Genomic DNA, 17,034 nt, shown 5'->3' with positions numbered 1-17,034 from the left:
AGTCATTCAAAGAACGACAGTAGTTTGACTGCACTATCTGTCAACTTATTGAATGAAGATAATAAGTTGGAAGAGAGACGACTAAACACTCTTGCATGCTATCGCACATCTGCACAATTGTACGACAGCTCCGCCAAGATATTTGCATTGGAATACATCCGAAAGTCGTGGGTGTACTAACAGCGCGCTATCTGGAGTCTCGTTGACTTGTGATGATTTGATTATACTGATAGCATTTCTAAACTACACCACTTAGCACTTTGCCAGCCCACCTCTACGTCACTCAGAGTAACTAATAGCGGCAGAGGAGGACAACCCACCGACTGGGCACACACTGGTTGAATCAATGTTGTTTCCACATCATTTTAACACAATGATGTTGAACCAACGTGGAATAGATGTTGAATGTATGTCTGTGCCCAGTAGGCACTGGGCATAAACTGGTTGAATCAACGTTGTTTCAACTTAATTTGTTAATGTATTGTGACATGGAAAATACATTGGATTTGCAAAACGTCATGCATTTAAAATGTTGTTTTGAGGGTGACATTTCAACCACAGGGTTACGTCATCATGGTAACCAATTTTCAACATGTTGTTTTGAGGGTAAATTTGAAACAATGTCAGATCTGGAACATTATATCCACTATCAGAAGAAAAAAAACAATAGGCTGGGCAGCACCTCCTACTGGAGAGTTGATCTAAGAACTTATAAGTCTTACATCAATTATTCTATTTAGGCCTATATTCATGGATTTTCACTGAGAAATGTGCTAGCTAATGACAGACAACATTGCCATTTGTCTGAAGTACATTTTGACAACATGATGATAACAGCAAAGTTGTTTCCTGCTAAATATGTGCCTACTTCAGCGACGTCGTTGTAGTCACCGAGGTCCTATAATGTCATTTAGAGAACACAGCCATTAGCCCACGTTCTACTTTTGAGCATCATATGTGCTTGAGGAGTCTGCAGAATATTGATAACATTGGCAACTATGCGACCGAGTGATGGGGGTGCAACCCACGAATAGCATTTGCGAAGTCATCAACCGCTATTGCTTCAATTCAACTCAGGTTTCAACTAAAAATAGACAAAACATATAGGCCAAGGATTTCAAGCTTTGGTTGATTTCAAATATAATCTTCGAGTTAACAATGAATGTGTTGGATTCACGTCTCCATCGCAGCTAAAAAAAAATCTAAGTTAAAGAATAGGACTAAATCAAATCAAACTTTATTAAAAGTGCATTTAAAAGTTTGATTTCGTTCGATTTGGTCCTATTCTTTCACTTTTGGTCGAGATGGAGACGTGAGTTGAACGTCTCGATTGTTCATTTGTAGACAAACTGGATATTAAATTGTGAATTGTGTCAAAATCTAAAGTTGTTCAAAGCCATGTGATGTTACTCATCTTGGGCTTTTACGAGAGTGAAAAAAAAGATATATATATATATATATATATATATATATATATATATATATATATATATATATATATATATATAATAACATTTAGCCACCAGTGTATTCTGGCAATGTGAAGCCACAACATGAGTTCATATGGTCGGAACTAGGGGGGCTCTATAAGACTGGGGGTAGTTATACTCTATTGCAAAGGTATCCCACTATCTTCTTCATACTGCTGCAGTCAACCACCACTGTGAGCCATTACAACTGAGTCACTATTCTGCTATATTACTCATATATTGCTTTCCTCAGGTCAGATTCATTACAGTGGACACATTTCCTCTCTGAGAATGAATAGCAAGATGTTGCAAGCTCAAGAAAAACAAAAAAATACTGCTTCCATCTGGTGAGCTGGGGTTTTCTGCCAAGCAGAACTGCTGTCAGGGTTCTAACACACGGAGCCTAATTGTTTCCCATTGTTCACTGGGTAATACATTTCTTGTTCAATTAAATGTATCATAAGTGACATGGGGGGGGGGGAATGGTTTTGTCCTAATTCAGCCAAGTGTACTTCTAACTTACAAAATGAGTTGCTTTACTCAAATGACTCGAGGCAATCGGTTTCCTGAAATCGTCAGTGTCCTGTCCTGACACACTGCGTTCATATTGCAGGATAGGCCCTATATATTCACTCATTTGAATACTCCCCAATATTGTTTATTGCCAGTTCTAATGACACGTCCCACCTCTTCTGTCCACCTATCAGTGTCTTGATGTTACAGTGACTTTAGAAAGTATTTCACACCCCTTGACTTTCTCCACATTTTGTCGCGTTAAAGCCTGGATTTGAAATGGATTCAATTGAGATTTTGTGTCACTGATCGACACACAGTACCCCGTAATGTCAAAGTGGGATTTAGTTTAAAACATTTTTTACAGATGAATTGGGAATGAAAAGCTCAAATGTCTTGAGTTAATAAGTAATAACTGTCTTGAGTTAATAAGATAACTTGCTTCAACCCCTTTGTTATGGCAAGCCTAAATGAGTACAGGAGTAAACATTTTCTTAACAAGTTACATAATAAGTAGCATGAACTCACAGTGGTTAACATGATTTTTGAATGACTATCCCATCTCTGTACCACGCACATGCAATTATCTGTAAGGTCCCTCAGTCGAGAAGTGAATTTCAAACACAGATTCAACCACAAAAGAAAAGAAAAGAAGGGCTCCCATTGGTAGATGGGTAAAACTAAAAAAGCAGACAATAAATATCTCTTTGAAGATGGTGATAGGTAAACAGTGAGGATGGATCAACAACATTGTAGTTACTCCACAATACTAACCTAAATGACAGAGTGAAAGGAAGCATGCACAGAATATTAGGCACTAAAGTAAGACTGCAACAAATGGGGCAAAGAAATTCATTTTTTGTCCTGAGTACAACACATTATGTTTGGGGCAAATCCAACACAACACATCTCTAAGTATCACTTTTCATATTTTCAAGCATGGTAGTGGCTGCATCATGTTTTGGGTATGCTTGTCATCAGCAAGGACTACAGAGTTTTTTAGGATAAAAATAAATGTAATAGAGCTAAGTGCAGGCAAAATCCTAGAGGAAAACCTGTTTCAGTCTGCTTTCCAACAGACACAGGGAGACAAATTCACCTTTCAGCAGGACAATAACCTGCAACAGAAGGCCAAATATACACTGGAAATGTTTACCAAGATGACATTGAATGTTCCTGAGTTGCCTAGTTACAGTTTTGACTTACAGTACCAGTCAAAAGTTTGGACACACCTACTCATTCAAGGATTTTCATATTTTTTTAAACGATTTTCTACATTGTAGAATAATAGTGAAGACATCTAGACTATTAAATAACACAAATGGAATAATTTAGTAACCAAAAAAGTGTAAAACAAATTATTCAAAGTTGCCACACTTTGCCTTGATGACAGATTTGCACACTCTTGGCATTCTATCAACCAGCTTCATGAGGTAGTCACCTGGAAATGCATTTCATTTAACAGGTGTGCCTTGTTAAAAGTTAATATGTGGAATTTCTTTCCTTCTTAATGGTTATTTTTATTAGTATTTTTGTTGTTGTTGTATTTCTCATTTAAATATATATACGCAACCGTTCAAATGTTTGGTGTCACGTAGAAATGTCCTTGTTTTTGAAAGAAAAGCAAGTTTTTTGTCTATTAAAATAACAAAATTGATCAGAGATAGTGTTGACATTGTTAATGTTCTAAATGACTATTGCAGCTGGAAATGGCAGATTTTGTATGGAATATCTACATAGGCGTACGGAGGCCCATTATCAGCAACCATCACTCCTTTGTTCCAATGGCACGTTGTGTTAGCTAATCCAAGTTAATCATTTTAAAAGGCTAGTTGATCATTAGAACACCCTTTTCCAATTATGTTAGCACAGATGAAAACAGATGTTCTGATTAAAGAAGCAATACAACGATCCTTCCTTAGACTAGTTGAGTATCTGGAGCATCAGTATTTGTGGGTTCGATTACAGGCTCAAAATGGCCAGAAACAAAGACCTTTCTTCTGAAACAGCGCAAACTGTCTCTAACCAGAATAGAAAGAGGAGTGGGAGGCCCCGGTGCATAACTGAGCAAGAGGACAAGTACATTAGAGTGTCTAGTTTGAGGTGGGGGGGGAATCTCCCATGAACTTTGAGTGGAAGGTTGTACTGCATTGTTGCTTAGATAGCAGAAAGGATGCTATGGTAACTCTCACTATCGAATGTCTCTTTTCTCAAAATCATCTCCCTCCCCGTCTGAAAATTGGCAGATGTGAAAAAAGAAACATATTAGAATTGAATAACTAATTAGAATTGAATTGAATTGAATAGCTTTAACCCCAACCCTAACCCTTATTATGGTAATATATTTACATTACGTTTGCACTACATGTACATTAACAATACTGTATTTACAGCATTAACAGTTTTAGTAGATATATACAGCACTATATTGCTGAGAAAACTGTCCGCCGACAGCTCAAAAGCTCATGCCAAGTTCATGTTTCTTGGAGAGTTTTGTAAAGGAATGAGAAGAAGGTTAGCCAATTACAACAATTTCACAGACTAATAGGTAAATACTTGAGAGTACATCAAGAGAGGTGGAGAAACTACAAGACAAACTATGTCAAAAAGAACACAGAGAACACTCTCCACTTATGCAGACAAATAATAGCTAAGAGTTGGAGGAATAATCAGTGTTTGGAATGGATCGGTATTATTACAATTTCATCAAAATAAGAGAAAGTCACGGTTCCTGAGATTGAAATTATGGGCTAATGCAGGACTATTAGATGATTGAGGAATACACTTCTACAATAGGCCTACATCTCAGACAATTGCAGTGGGCTATAGATCCGGACCAGTACTTTGGTCAATACTTCTGCCTGCCTGTTTTTATTTCCATACTAACAACCACTATAGAAATGTTGTGATTGTTGTACAGAAAGATTGTGCCGAATTTGTATTTTTAAAAAAGAGACTCTGTAATGCCGGGAATGAACTTCTTTAAAGTCTTAAGCCAAGACCTTATAAAAAAAATTTTGTAAACATGTTGATTATTGAAACTGCACTGTTAAACTGATGCAAGGTGCAACAGAAAGGTTAGGCCGACCTTGTTATTCCTTTTTATCTGTGTTGCAATCTTCTGGGTGGAAGAACAGTATGGTTTTAATCAATTAACGAGTCATTGCGGTACAAAAAAAAATAGTTTGGGGATGAGTGAAACCTTTATTTAGGACCGTCATTAACGACTCACAGAAGGTACACTAATCTGTCGCCTAGGGGAGACTTTAAATTTAGCAAAACTTTTCGTGGGCTGTTGAAAAATGGGGCAGGCTTTGTTTCGATGTTAGCGAGAGAGTCGGGAAGGATGGTGAAATGAGCCAGAGAGAGTGTGGTGTCTATGCACTACTCTACATGTTTATTTATCTGGAAAGGACATACTGGAGGTCAGGCTGAAATAGGGTGTGTCGTAAATGGCAGCCTATTCCTATGTAGTGCGCTAATTGTGAGTCCTAAAAATCAAATCAAAATCAATCAAAGTTTACTGGTCACGTACACAGATTTGAAGTGCAGTAACAGCTAGCAATAAAAAACAAAACAATACACACATAATCCAGAAAAATATAAAAATAAGTTAAGGATGAGCCATGACTAGAATACAGTATCTACATGTAAAGTGGGTGAAACAGCATGTAAACATTATTAAAGTGACCAGTGTTAAATTACTATGTACATAGGGCAGCAGTTTATAAGGTGCAGGGTAGAGTATCGGGTGGTAGCCGGCTAGAACAGTGACTAAGGTTCAGGGCAGGGTACTGGGCGTAGGCTGGCTAGTGGTGACTGTTTAACAGTCTGATGGCCTGGAGATAGAAGCTGTTTTTCAGTCTCTCGGTCCCAGCTTTGATGCACCTTCACTGTCTCCGCCTGAGGTCCTATGGGCTCTATATAAGGAATCTGGTGGCATTTGGATGAAACTTGCCACTCTCAGCCTCACTCTGATATCTGACATGCATTGGAGTACGAGAGGAAACAAATCAGTAGCGTTTTGAGAAATGCATTGGTGGTGGTGGTGGTGGTGGTGGTGGGGGGGGGGGGGGGGGGGGCAGTTACATTTCTGCAATTGTACAGATTTTGCAATGGGGCAGAGATGAACATTTGCAGTTGTATAGCTAATCTTGCTATTCTACACATTTTGCCATGAGGCTGAGATAAAACATTGCTGTGTTAAAGCTCATTTCCTGTAATTCTATACATTTTGCCATGGGACAGAGAGGAAAATGTGCAGTTGTATAGCTAATCTTGCTATTCTACACATTTTGCCATGAGGCTGGGAGAAAATGTTGCCGTTTTAAAGCTATTGGTTTGTTGACTGTGATAAAGGCACTGGTGAGGCACTGGATTATGAGCTATCTTGTTTGTTAAATGAAAAAATGAAGTACAGTAGGCAGTGGCATGTTGCATATACATGTAGCTGTAGAAATATATGCCTTAATGCGGTCATATTTATAGCTTATTGGGGGTGTGGGTTTCAGTTAGTTATTTTTGGCCACCCATCCCATGAGAGTGAATGTCATTCCTGTTCATATGAGTGTCATTCCAGTGCACTGCTTGCTATGAATTCTATCTGATGGTGTTTGCATATTTAGGTAAAAAGACAAATAATGTCCCCTTTGCAGAGGTAGGTGAGTACTGAAAATCTATACTTAAACCTCTTAAGTTACAAATGTAGGTACTTTGTTACACCTAATGATAAACTGTGATAGCAAACAAAAAGAAAGACAACTTAGTGTAATTGATTTGCCGTTAATGTATTATTTAAGACTGTCAGCATCATCTTGTGGACCCCAAGAATAGTAGAGGCTGCTTTAGCCGCCGCTAATGGGGATCCTCAAGGGCGTTGTTAAGGAGGGGGGGACATTAATGATTCATGGGGCCCTAGCTTTGTATGGGCCCCTAAATGTTTAGAAAATGATTTGTTTATCACTTAAAAAATGTTAGACAAAGAAATCTGTGATGAAAATTAAAGCGAATAACCATAATCAGATCAGGCATCTCTACCCAACCATCTCAATAAAGCTAGCTTGATAACTTGCTAGCTATAGGTAGCTGCCTTCCTTGGACTCACTCGGCTCGGTCAGAGCAGTAATTATTAACATGATGATGATGAGCTACCACTACCAGCTATGGCTAGCTAATTAGCTATTATTTAGATATTATTATACAGTTGAAGTCAGATGTTTACATACACCTTAGCCAAATGCATTTAAAGTCAGTTTTTCACAATACCTGACATTTAATCCTAGTAACAATTCCCTGTCGTAGGTCAGTTGGGATCACCACTTTATTTTAAGAATGTGAAATGTCAGAATAATAGTAGAAAGAATGATTTATTTCAGCTTTTATTTCTTTCATCACATTCCCAGTGGGTCAGAAGTTTACATACACTCAATTAGAATTTGGTAGCGTTGCCTTTAAATTGTTTAACTTGGGTCAAACGTTTCGGGTAGCCTTCCACAAGCTTCTAACAATATGTTGGGTGAATTTTGGCTCATTCCTCCTGACTGAGTCCGGTTTGTAGGCCTCCTTGCTCGCACAAACTTTTTCAGTTCTGCCCACAAATGTTCTATAGGATTGAGGTCAGGGCTTTGGGATGGCCACTCCATTACCTTGACTTTGTTGTCCTTAAGCCATTTTGCCACAACTTTGGAAGTATGCTTGGGGTCATTGTCCATTTGGAAGACCCATTTGCGACCAAGCTTTAACTTCCTGACTGATGGCTTGTGATGTGGCTTCAATATATCCACATAATTTTCCTGCCTCGTGACGCCATCTATTTTGTGAAGTGCACCAGTTCCTCCTGCAGCAAAACACCCCCACAATTAATCTGTCTGTAAACAGTTTTTTCAAAAATGACTTGTGTCATGTACAAAGTAGATGTCCTAACCGACTTGCCAAAACTATAGTTTGTTAACAAGAAATTTGTGGAGTGGTTGAAAAACGAGTTTTAATGACTCCAACGTAAGTGTATGTAAACGAGTTTTAATGACTCAAACCTAAGTGTATGTAAACGAGTTTTAATGACTCCAACCTAAGTGTATGTAAACTTCCGACTTCAACTGTAACTGTATCCCCCACTATTTGCGTGATATTTGTTAGCTAGATAGACTTTAATTAAAACCTAACATGTAGACTACCTATCCATACTGTAGATGTTACTACTACTACTGCTGTAGACAAAGATCCGAACATGTGTCTACTACATGAAGAAGGAAACAGCAGACCTTGGAGGTGAGGCAGTTGTTTTGTAGCAGCAGTAGCATAACTAGACCATTTTTAAATTGTAAAGTTAGGCACATGATGACTTAGACACACTTAAATACAGTGCCTTGCGAAAGTATTCGGCCCCCTTGAACTTTGCGACCTTTTGCCACATTTCAGGCTTCAAACATAAAGATATAAAACTGTATTTTTTTGTGAAGAATCAACAACAAGTGGGACACAATCATGAAGTGGAACGACATTTATTGGATATTTCAAACTTTTTTAACAAATCAAAAACTGAAAAATTGGGCGTGCAAAATTATTCAGCCCCTTTACTTTCAGTGCAGCAAACTCTCTCCAGAAGTTCAGTGAGGATCTCTGAATGATCCAATGTTGACCTAAATGACTAATGATGATAAATACAATCCACCTGTGTGTAATCAAGTCTCCGTATAAATGCACCTGCACTGTGATAGTCTCAGAGGTCCGTTAAAAGCGCAGAGAGCATCATGAAGAACAAGGAACACACCAGGCAGGTCCGAGATACTGTTGTGAAGAAGTTTAAAGCCAGATTTGGATACAAAAAGATTTCCCAATCTTTAAACATCCCAAGGAGCACTGTGCAAGCGATAATATTGAAATGGAAGGAGTATCAGACCACTGCAAATCTACCAAGACCTGGCCGTCCCTCTAAACTTTCAGCTCATACAAGGAGAAGACTGATCAGAGATGCAGCCAAGAGGCCCATGATCACTCTGGATGAACTGCAGAGATCTACAGCTGAGGTGGGAGACTCTGTCCATAGGACAACAATCAGTCGTATATTGCACAAATCTGGCCTTTATGGAAGAGTGGCAAGAAGAAAGCCATTTCTTAAAGATATCCATAAAAAGTGTTGTTTAAAGTTTGCCACAAGCCACCTGGGAGACACACCAAACATGTGGAAGAAGGTGCTCTGGTCAGATGAAACCAAAATTGAACTTTTTGGCAACAATGCAAAACGTTATGTTTGGCGTAAAAGCAACACAGCTGAACACACCATCCCCACTGTCAAACATGGTGGTGGCAGCATCATGGTTTGGGCCTGCTTTTCTTCAGCAGGGACAGGGAAGATGGTTAAAATTGATGGGAAGATGGATGGAGCCAAATACAGGACCATTCTGGAAGAAAACCTGATGGAGTCTGCAAAAGACCTGAGACTGGGACGGAGATTTGTCTTCCAACAAGACAATGATCCAAAACATAAAGCAAAATCTACAATGGAATGGTTCAATAATAAACATATCCAGGTGTTAGAATGGCCAAGTCAAAGTCCAGACCTGAATCCAATCGAGAATCTGTGGAAAGAACTGAAAACTGCTGTTCACAAATGCTCTCCATCCAACCTCACTGAGCTCGAGCTGTTTTGCAAGGAGGAATGGGAAAAAATTTCAGTCTCTCGATGTGCAAAACTGATCGAGACATACCCCAAGCGACTTACAGCTGTAATCGCAGCAAAAGGTGGCGCTACAAAGTATTAACTTAAGGGGGCTGAATAATTTTGCACGCCCAATTTTTCAGTTTTTAATTTGTTAAAAAAGTTTGAAATATCTAATAAATGTCGTTCCACTTCATGATTGTGTCCCACTTGTTGTTGATTCTTCACAAAAAAATACAGTTTTATATCTTCATGTTTGAAGCCTGAAATGTGGCAAAAGGTCGCAAAGTTCAAGGGGGCCGAATACTTTCGCAAGGCACTGTACGTATTATATTTGATATGTATACCATTAAAAGTTTTTTTTTTCTTTCAGTAGTAGATGTTTAGTATGGTAACCTTTGTAGGAGCATACATTAAACCTAAAATTCCCTTTGTTAACTCACTTCCTAGTGCCTAGAGAGCCCCAGGTAGGCAGAATCTCAGCCGAAAGCTGTCAGACAGACTCTGATGCAGAGGAGAGCAGGGAGGAGGAAGAGGAGTTAAGAGAGTAGCAGCAGTGCTGGTGAAGGGGTGACAGAAGAGATTTGAACAAGCAAGTAATAAGGGAAAGGAAGAGTATGGACAGATTCAAAGATTCAAAGCTATCGTTCGCAGACTAGCCAGTAGGTGTGGTGATGAGACAGAACTGTATAAAATCATGCGCCCACACTCAGAAGGCAAGCCATTCCACAACTATTTACAGTACAGTAAGTCACCAAAACAGAAGAGAAAAGGTGCAGAGAGACTGGCTTATTTATAGTTGGAGTGTAAAGGCATTGTACTGCATTCCATGTGTTATTTGTTCTCATGAGCAAAGTGAACCATCACCCAGTTCTCTGAATAGTAAGGATGGCTATAAGATATCATCACTGAAATGGCGGAGAATGTAGGACAATCCACCAGAGCACGAGTCTCACAAGAACTGTTACTGGGAATGAACAACTCTGCAGCATATAGTAACAACAGCTACAGGTATAGACAGTCAGCTGCAGAAGCAAACCCAGTCAGAAATGTATAAAAACAGAGCACTTGTAAGAAAGGATTTTGGATGGGACACTGTACTTAGCATCTAGGCATCTGCCATTCTGGGGGAAATCACTTAATCTTGATGATGTGCATAATGGACATTACCTACTGTAGGCTTACTTGAATTGTTGTCAAATGATGACCCGCTATTAGGTGAGCACTTACAGAAAGTCAGGGACCAATAGAAATGAGCACGACTGACTCTTTACCTCAGCCCTGAGAGACAAAACGTGTTCATAGGAAAATGTGGTCAAAGGGTGTTGAAAACAATACTTTATGAAAGAGAAGATGCGATCTATTACTCGGTTATATGTGATGCAACTCCAGACATTTCCCATACTGAGGCAAATGTATTATTGGTGAGATATGTCCACAACGATAAAGTTCAGGGAACAGGTGAACGGGAAATAGTTGAACGTTTTCTTGAATTTAAAGACTTTGCTAGGAAGACAGGCAGTGACATTTCTGAAATGATTTTGAGTGCATTGCAGAGCAGATTGCCAGAGGGCCTGGCATTGCAGAGCAGATTGCCGTGGTGAAGGCTATGTTAAGGGTGCAAGTATGTCAGAGAAAGGGAAGGGAGTTCAAGCACACATACTGGAAAAGAATCCACTGGCCACATTTTTTTTTCACCTTTATTTAACCAGGTAGGCTAGTTGAGAACAAGTTCTCATTTGCAACTGCGACCTGGCCAAGAATAAAGCAAAGCAGTGCGACAGAAACAACAACACAGAGTTACACGTGGAATAAACAAGAGTACAGTCAATAACACAATAGAAAAAAAAGAAAGTCTATATACAGTGTGTGCAAATGGCATGAGGAGGTAAGGCAATAAATAGGCCATAGTAGCAAAGTAATTACAATTCAGCAGATTAACACTGGAGTGATAGATGAGCAGATGATGATGAGCAGATGATGGTGTGTAAGTAGTGATACTGGTGTGCAAAAGAGCAGCAAAGTAAATAAAAACAATATGGGGATGAGGTAGGTAGATTGGGTGGACTATTTACAGATGGACTATGTACAGCTGCAGCGATCGGTTAGCTGCTCAGATAGCTGATGTTAAAAGTTAGTGAGGGAAATGTAAGTCTCCAGCTTCAGTGATTTTTGCAATTCGTTCCAGTTACTGGCAGCAGAGAACTGGAAGGAAAGGCGCTGTCCAGATTGTCTAGCCCAGCTGATTTGTACGAGTCCAGATTTTGCAGCTCTTTCAGAACATCTGCTGTCTGGATTTGGGTGAATGAGAAGCTGGGGAGGCTCGGGCAAGTAGCTGCGGGGGGGAAGAGCTGTTGGCCGGGGTTGGGGTAGCCAGGAGGAAAGCGTGGCCAGCCGTAGAGAAATGCTTATTGAAATTTTGGATTTTCATGGATTTATCGGTGGTGAACGTGTTACCTAGCCTCAGTGCAGTGGGCAGCTGGGAGGAGGTGCTCTTGTTCTCCATGGACTTTACAGTCTCCCAAAACGTTTTGGAGTTAGAGCTACAGGATGCAAATTTCTGTTTGAAAAAGCTAGCCTTTCCTTTCCTGACTGACTGTGTGTATTGGTTCCTGACTTCCCTGAACAGTTGCATATCGCGGGGATGCAGGTAATGAGGCAGTGATCGCTGAGATCCTGATTGAAAACAGCAGAGGTGTATTTGAAGGGCAAGTTGGTCAGGATAATATCTATGAGGGTGCCCATGTTTACGGATTTAGGGTTGTATCTGGTGGTTTCCTTGATAATTTGTGTGAGATTGAGGGCATCTAGCTTAGATTGTAGGACTGCTGGGGTGTTAAGCATATCTCAGAGTAGGTCCCCTAACAGAACGAACTCTGAAGACAGATGGGGGGAAATCAATTCACATAAGGTGTCCAGGGCACAGCTGGGAGCTGAGGGGGTCTATAACAGGCAGCAACAGTGAGAGACTTATTTCTGGAGAGATTCATTTTTAAAATTAGAAGCTCGAACTGTTTGGGCATACTCACCTTGTGCATCCCATACTCTTAATCTTGTGGGTGTACGTGCAGCTCAGTCGTGCCCAGAAGTATCAACCTTTTTTCACTGTGTGAATTGTCTTTACAATCTGTTCAGTGCCAGCCCAGAGCGATGGGCCATTCTCAAGTTTAAAAAAACTGGCTGCTGTCTTAATCGCCTTTCAGACACGTGATGGAGTGTGTGTATTGCTGCCTAGACATGCCTCTTGCTACCTGCAGCCTGACAAACGAAGACAAATCTGAGACAAAGCATCTGAAAAGCTACTTCAATCAATCAATCAATCAATCAAATGTATTCATAAAGCCCTTCTTACATCAGCTGATGTCACAAAGTGATGTACAAAAACCCAGCCTAAAACCCAAAACAGTGGCTAGGAAAAGCTCCCTAGAAAGGCCAGAACCTAGGAAGAAACCTAGTGAGGAACCAGGCTATGAGGGGTGGCCAGTCCTCTTCTGGCTGTGCCAGTTGGAGATTATAACAGAACATGGCCAAGATGTTCAAATGTTCATAGATGACCAGCAGGGTCAAATAGTAATAATCACCGTGGTTGTAGAGGGTGCAACAGGTCAGCACCTCAGGAGTAAATGTCAGTTGGCTTTTCATGGCCTATCATTCAGAGTATCTCTACCATTCCTGCTGTCTCTAGAGATTTGAAAACAGCAGGTCTGGGACAGGTAGCACGTCCGGTGAACAGGTCAGGGTTCCATAGCCGCAGGCAGAACAGTTGAAACTGGAGCAGCAGCACGACCAGGTGGACTGGGGACAGCAAGGAGTCATCAGTCCAGGTAGTCCTGAGGCATGGTCCTAGGGCTCAGGTCCTCGAGAGAGAGAGAGAAAGAAAGAAAGAAAGAAAGAAAGAAAGAAAGAAAGAAAGAAAGAAAGAAAGAAAGAGAGAAAAAGAGATAATTAGAGAGAGCATACTTAAATTCACACAGTACACTGGATAAGACACGAGAAATACTCCAGATGTAACAGACTAATCCTAGACCACCGACACAAACTATTGCAGCATAAATACTGGAGGCTGAGACAGGAGGGGTCGGGAGACACTGTGGCCCCGTCCAACGCTACCCCCGGACAGGGCCAAACAGGCAGGATATAACCCCACCCACTTTGCCAAAGCACAGCCCCCACACCACTAGAGGGATATCTTCAACCACCAACGAAGATATCTTCAACCACCACGAAGATCTCCCCCACGGCACAACCCAAGGGGGGGCGCCAACCCAGACAGGAAGATCACGTCAGTGACTCAACCCAGTCAAGTGACGCACCCCTCCCAGGGATGGCATGGAAGAGCACCAGTAAGTGACTCAGCCCCTGTAATAGGGTTAGAGACAGAGAATCCCAGTGGAAGAGGGGAACCGGCCAGGCAGAGACAGCAAGGGTGGTTCGTTGCTCCAGTGCCTTTCCGTTCACCTTCACACTCCTGGGCCAGACTACACTCAATCACTACACTACACTACACTACACTACTGAAGAGATGAGTCTTCAGAAAAGACTTAAAGGTCGAGACCGAGTCTGCGTCACTCACATGGGTAGGCAGACCATTCCATAAAAATGTAACTCTATAGGTGAAGGCCCTGCCTCCAGATGTTTGCTTAGAAATTCTAGGGACAGTAAGGAGGCCTGCGTCTTGTGACCGTAGCGTACGTGTAGGTATGTATGGCAGGACCAAATTGGAAAGGTAGGTAGGAGAAAGCCCATGTAATGCTTTGTAGATTAGCAGTAAAACCTTCAAATCAGGCCTTGCCTTAACAGGAAGCCTAGCAGCCGTGTTTAGTACTACTTCATGTCTTTCAAGGCAATCTTCCTGCTCACTTTCTGGGTAAAAGTTTTGCAGCATTTTGAGAATAGAAGCCTAATTCTTCAGTCAGGAAATATTTACCTGGACACACAATAAGGCACTACAGGAAGAAATACAGGCTCTGCGTAATCAATGGAACGCTCTTCTGGCAGAAGCCTCCACGGTGGCAAATGAAATGGGTGTAACTACTCAGTTTCACAGTGAACAGAGGAGCCGCCAGGAAAAAAAAGAAAATGTTTCCCTGACGAGACCGAAGATGACAGAGCAAATTAACCGCCAGACACTGGATTTCGCAACACAGTGTTTTATGTGGCTCTGGATAGTACAGTGCCTTGCGAAAGTATTCGGCCCCCTTGAACTTTGCGACCTTTTGCAACATTTCAGGCTTCAAACATAAAGATATAAAACTGTATTTTTTTGTGAAGAATCAACAACAAGTGGGACACAATCATGAAGTGGAACGACATTTATTGGATATTTCAAACTTTTTTAACAAATTAAAACTGAAAGATTGGGCGTGCAAAATTATTCAGCCCCCTTAAGTTAATACTTTGTAGCGCCACCTTTTGCTGCGATTACAGCTGTAAGTCGCTTGGGGTATGTCTCTATCAGTTTTGCACATCGAGAGACTGACGTTTTTTCCCATTCCTCCTTGCAAAACAGCTCGAGCTCAGTGAGGTTGGATGGAGAGCATTTGTGAACAGCAGTTTTCAGTTCTTTCCACAGATTCTCGATTGGATTCAGGTCTGGACTTTGACTTGGCCATTCTAACACCTGGATATGTTTATTTTTGAACCATTCCATTGTAGATTTTGCTTTATGTTTTGGATCATTGTCTTGTTGGAAGACAAATCTCCGTCCCAGTCTCAGGTCTTTTGCAGACTCCATCAGGTTTTCTTCCAGAATGGTCCTGTATTTGGCTCCATCCATCTTCCCATCAATTTTAACCATCTTCCCTGTCCCTGCTGAAGAAAAGCAGGCCCAAACCATGATGCTGCCACCACCATGTTTGACAGTGGGGATGGTGTGTTCAGGGTGATGAGCTGTGTTGCTTTTACGCCAAACATAACGTTTTGCATTGTTGCCAAAAAGTTCAATTTTGGTTTCATCTGACCAGAGCACCTTCTTCCACATGTTTGGTGTGTCTCCCAGGTGGCTTGTGGCAAACTTTAAACGACACTTTTTATGGATATCTTTAAGAAATGGCTTTCTTCTTGCCACTCTTCCATAAAGGCCAGATTTGTGCAATATACGACTGATTGTTGTCCTATGGACAGAGTCTCCCACCTCAGCTGTAGATCTCTGCAGTTCATCCAGAGTGATCATGGGCCTCTTGGCTGCATCTCTGATCAGTCTTCTCCTTGTATGAGCTGAAAGTTTAGAGGGACGGCCAGGTCTTGGTAGATTTGCAGTGGTCTGATACTCCTTCCATTTCAATATTATCGCTTGCACAGTGCTCCTTGGGATGTTTAAAGCTTGGGAAATCTTTTTGTATCCAAATCCGGCTTTAAACTTCTTCACAACAGTATCTCGGACCTGCCTGGTGTGTTCCTTGTTCTTCATGATGCTCTCTGCGCTTTTGACGGACCTCTGAGACTATTACAGTGCAGGTGCATTTATACGGAGACTTGATTACACACAGGTGGATTGTATTTATCATCATTAGTCATTTAGGTCAACATTGGATCATTCAGAGATCCTCACTGAACTTCTGGAGAGAGTTTGCTGCACTGAATGTAAAGGGGCTGAATAATTTTGCACGCCCAATTTTTCAGTTTTTGATTTGTTAAAAAAGTTTGAAATATCCAATAAATGTCGTTCCACTTCATGATTCTGTCCCACTTGTTTTTGATTCTTCACAAAAAAATACAGTTTTATATCTTTATGTTTGAAGCCTGAAATGTGGAAAAAGGTCGCAAAGTTCAAGGGGGCCGAATACTTTCGCAAGGCACTGTATAATCAGTCATTTGGATGTGCGGTTCCACACGATTACAGCTATACGTGAGGAGTTTTCACCAATACTTACATTTAGGAAATTGACTGATAACCAAATTCGTGTATCTTGCCACAAATTGAGAAACAAGTACTCCAAAGATCTCACAGATGGATTTGAACATGAAGTGCGACATCCAAAGACGATATATGGTGTCACTTTTTCAGATGGTCTTTCTCCTGTAGAGATCCTAAATGCCATCCACAAGATGCAGCTGCGGAGCATTTCTGGAGAGGTATGCGTTGCACCACGAATCTTCTGTACAATGACCTGTAACAGTTGCTGGAGGTGAACGTGCCTTCAGTAAGCTGAAACTTACAATGAACTGTCTAAGATCTACGATGTGCCAAGACAGGTTGGACATCCTTGCTATCCTTTCAATTGAAAACCAGTTAGCTAGAAAATGTAACTCTAAAGACATTATGAATGAGTTTGCTCACAAGAAGGCTCGACGCTGGGCTCTTGGTGCAGTGTAACCTCTTGAGTTTTGTTTACAGGGAACAAACGCAAGGACAAATGCCTTAACCTGTTCTACCCAAGTCTGCCCGGGGATGGG

The sequence above is a fragment of the Oncorhynchus clarkii genome, chromosome 3 (genome assembly GCF_045791955.1).
Source record: "Oncorhynchus clarkii lewisi isolate Uvic-CL-2024 chromosome 3, UVic_Ocla_1.0, whole genome shotgun sequence".
Lineage (NCBI taxonomy): Eukaryota > Metazoa > Chordata > Actinopteri > Salmoniformes > Salmonidae > Oncorhynchus > Oncorhynchus clarkii.
The sequence above is the reverse complement of the archived record's forward strand: the minus strand, read 5'-3'. Positions refer to the sequence as shown.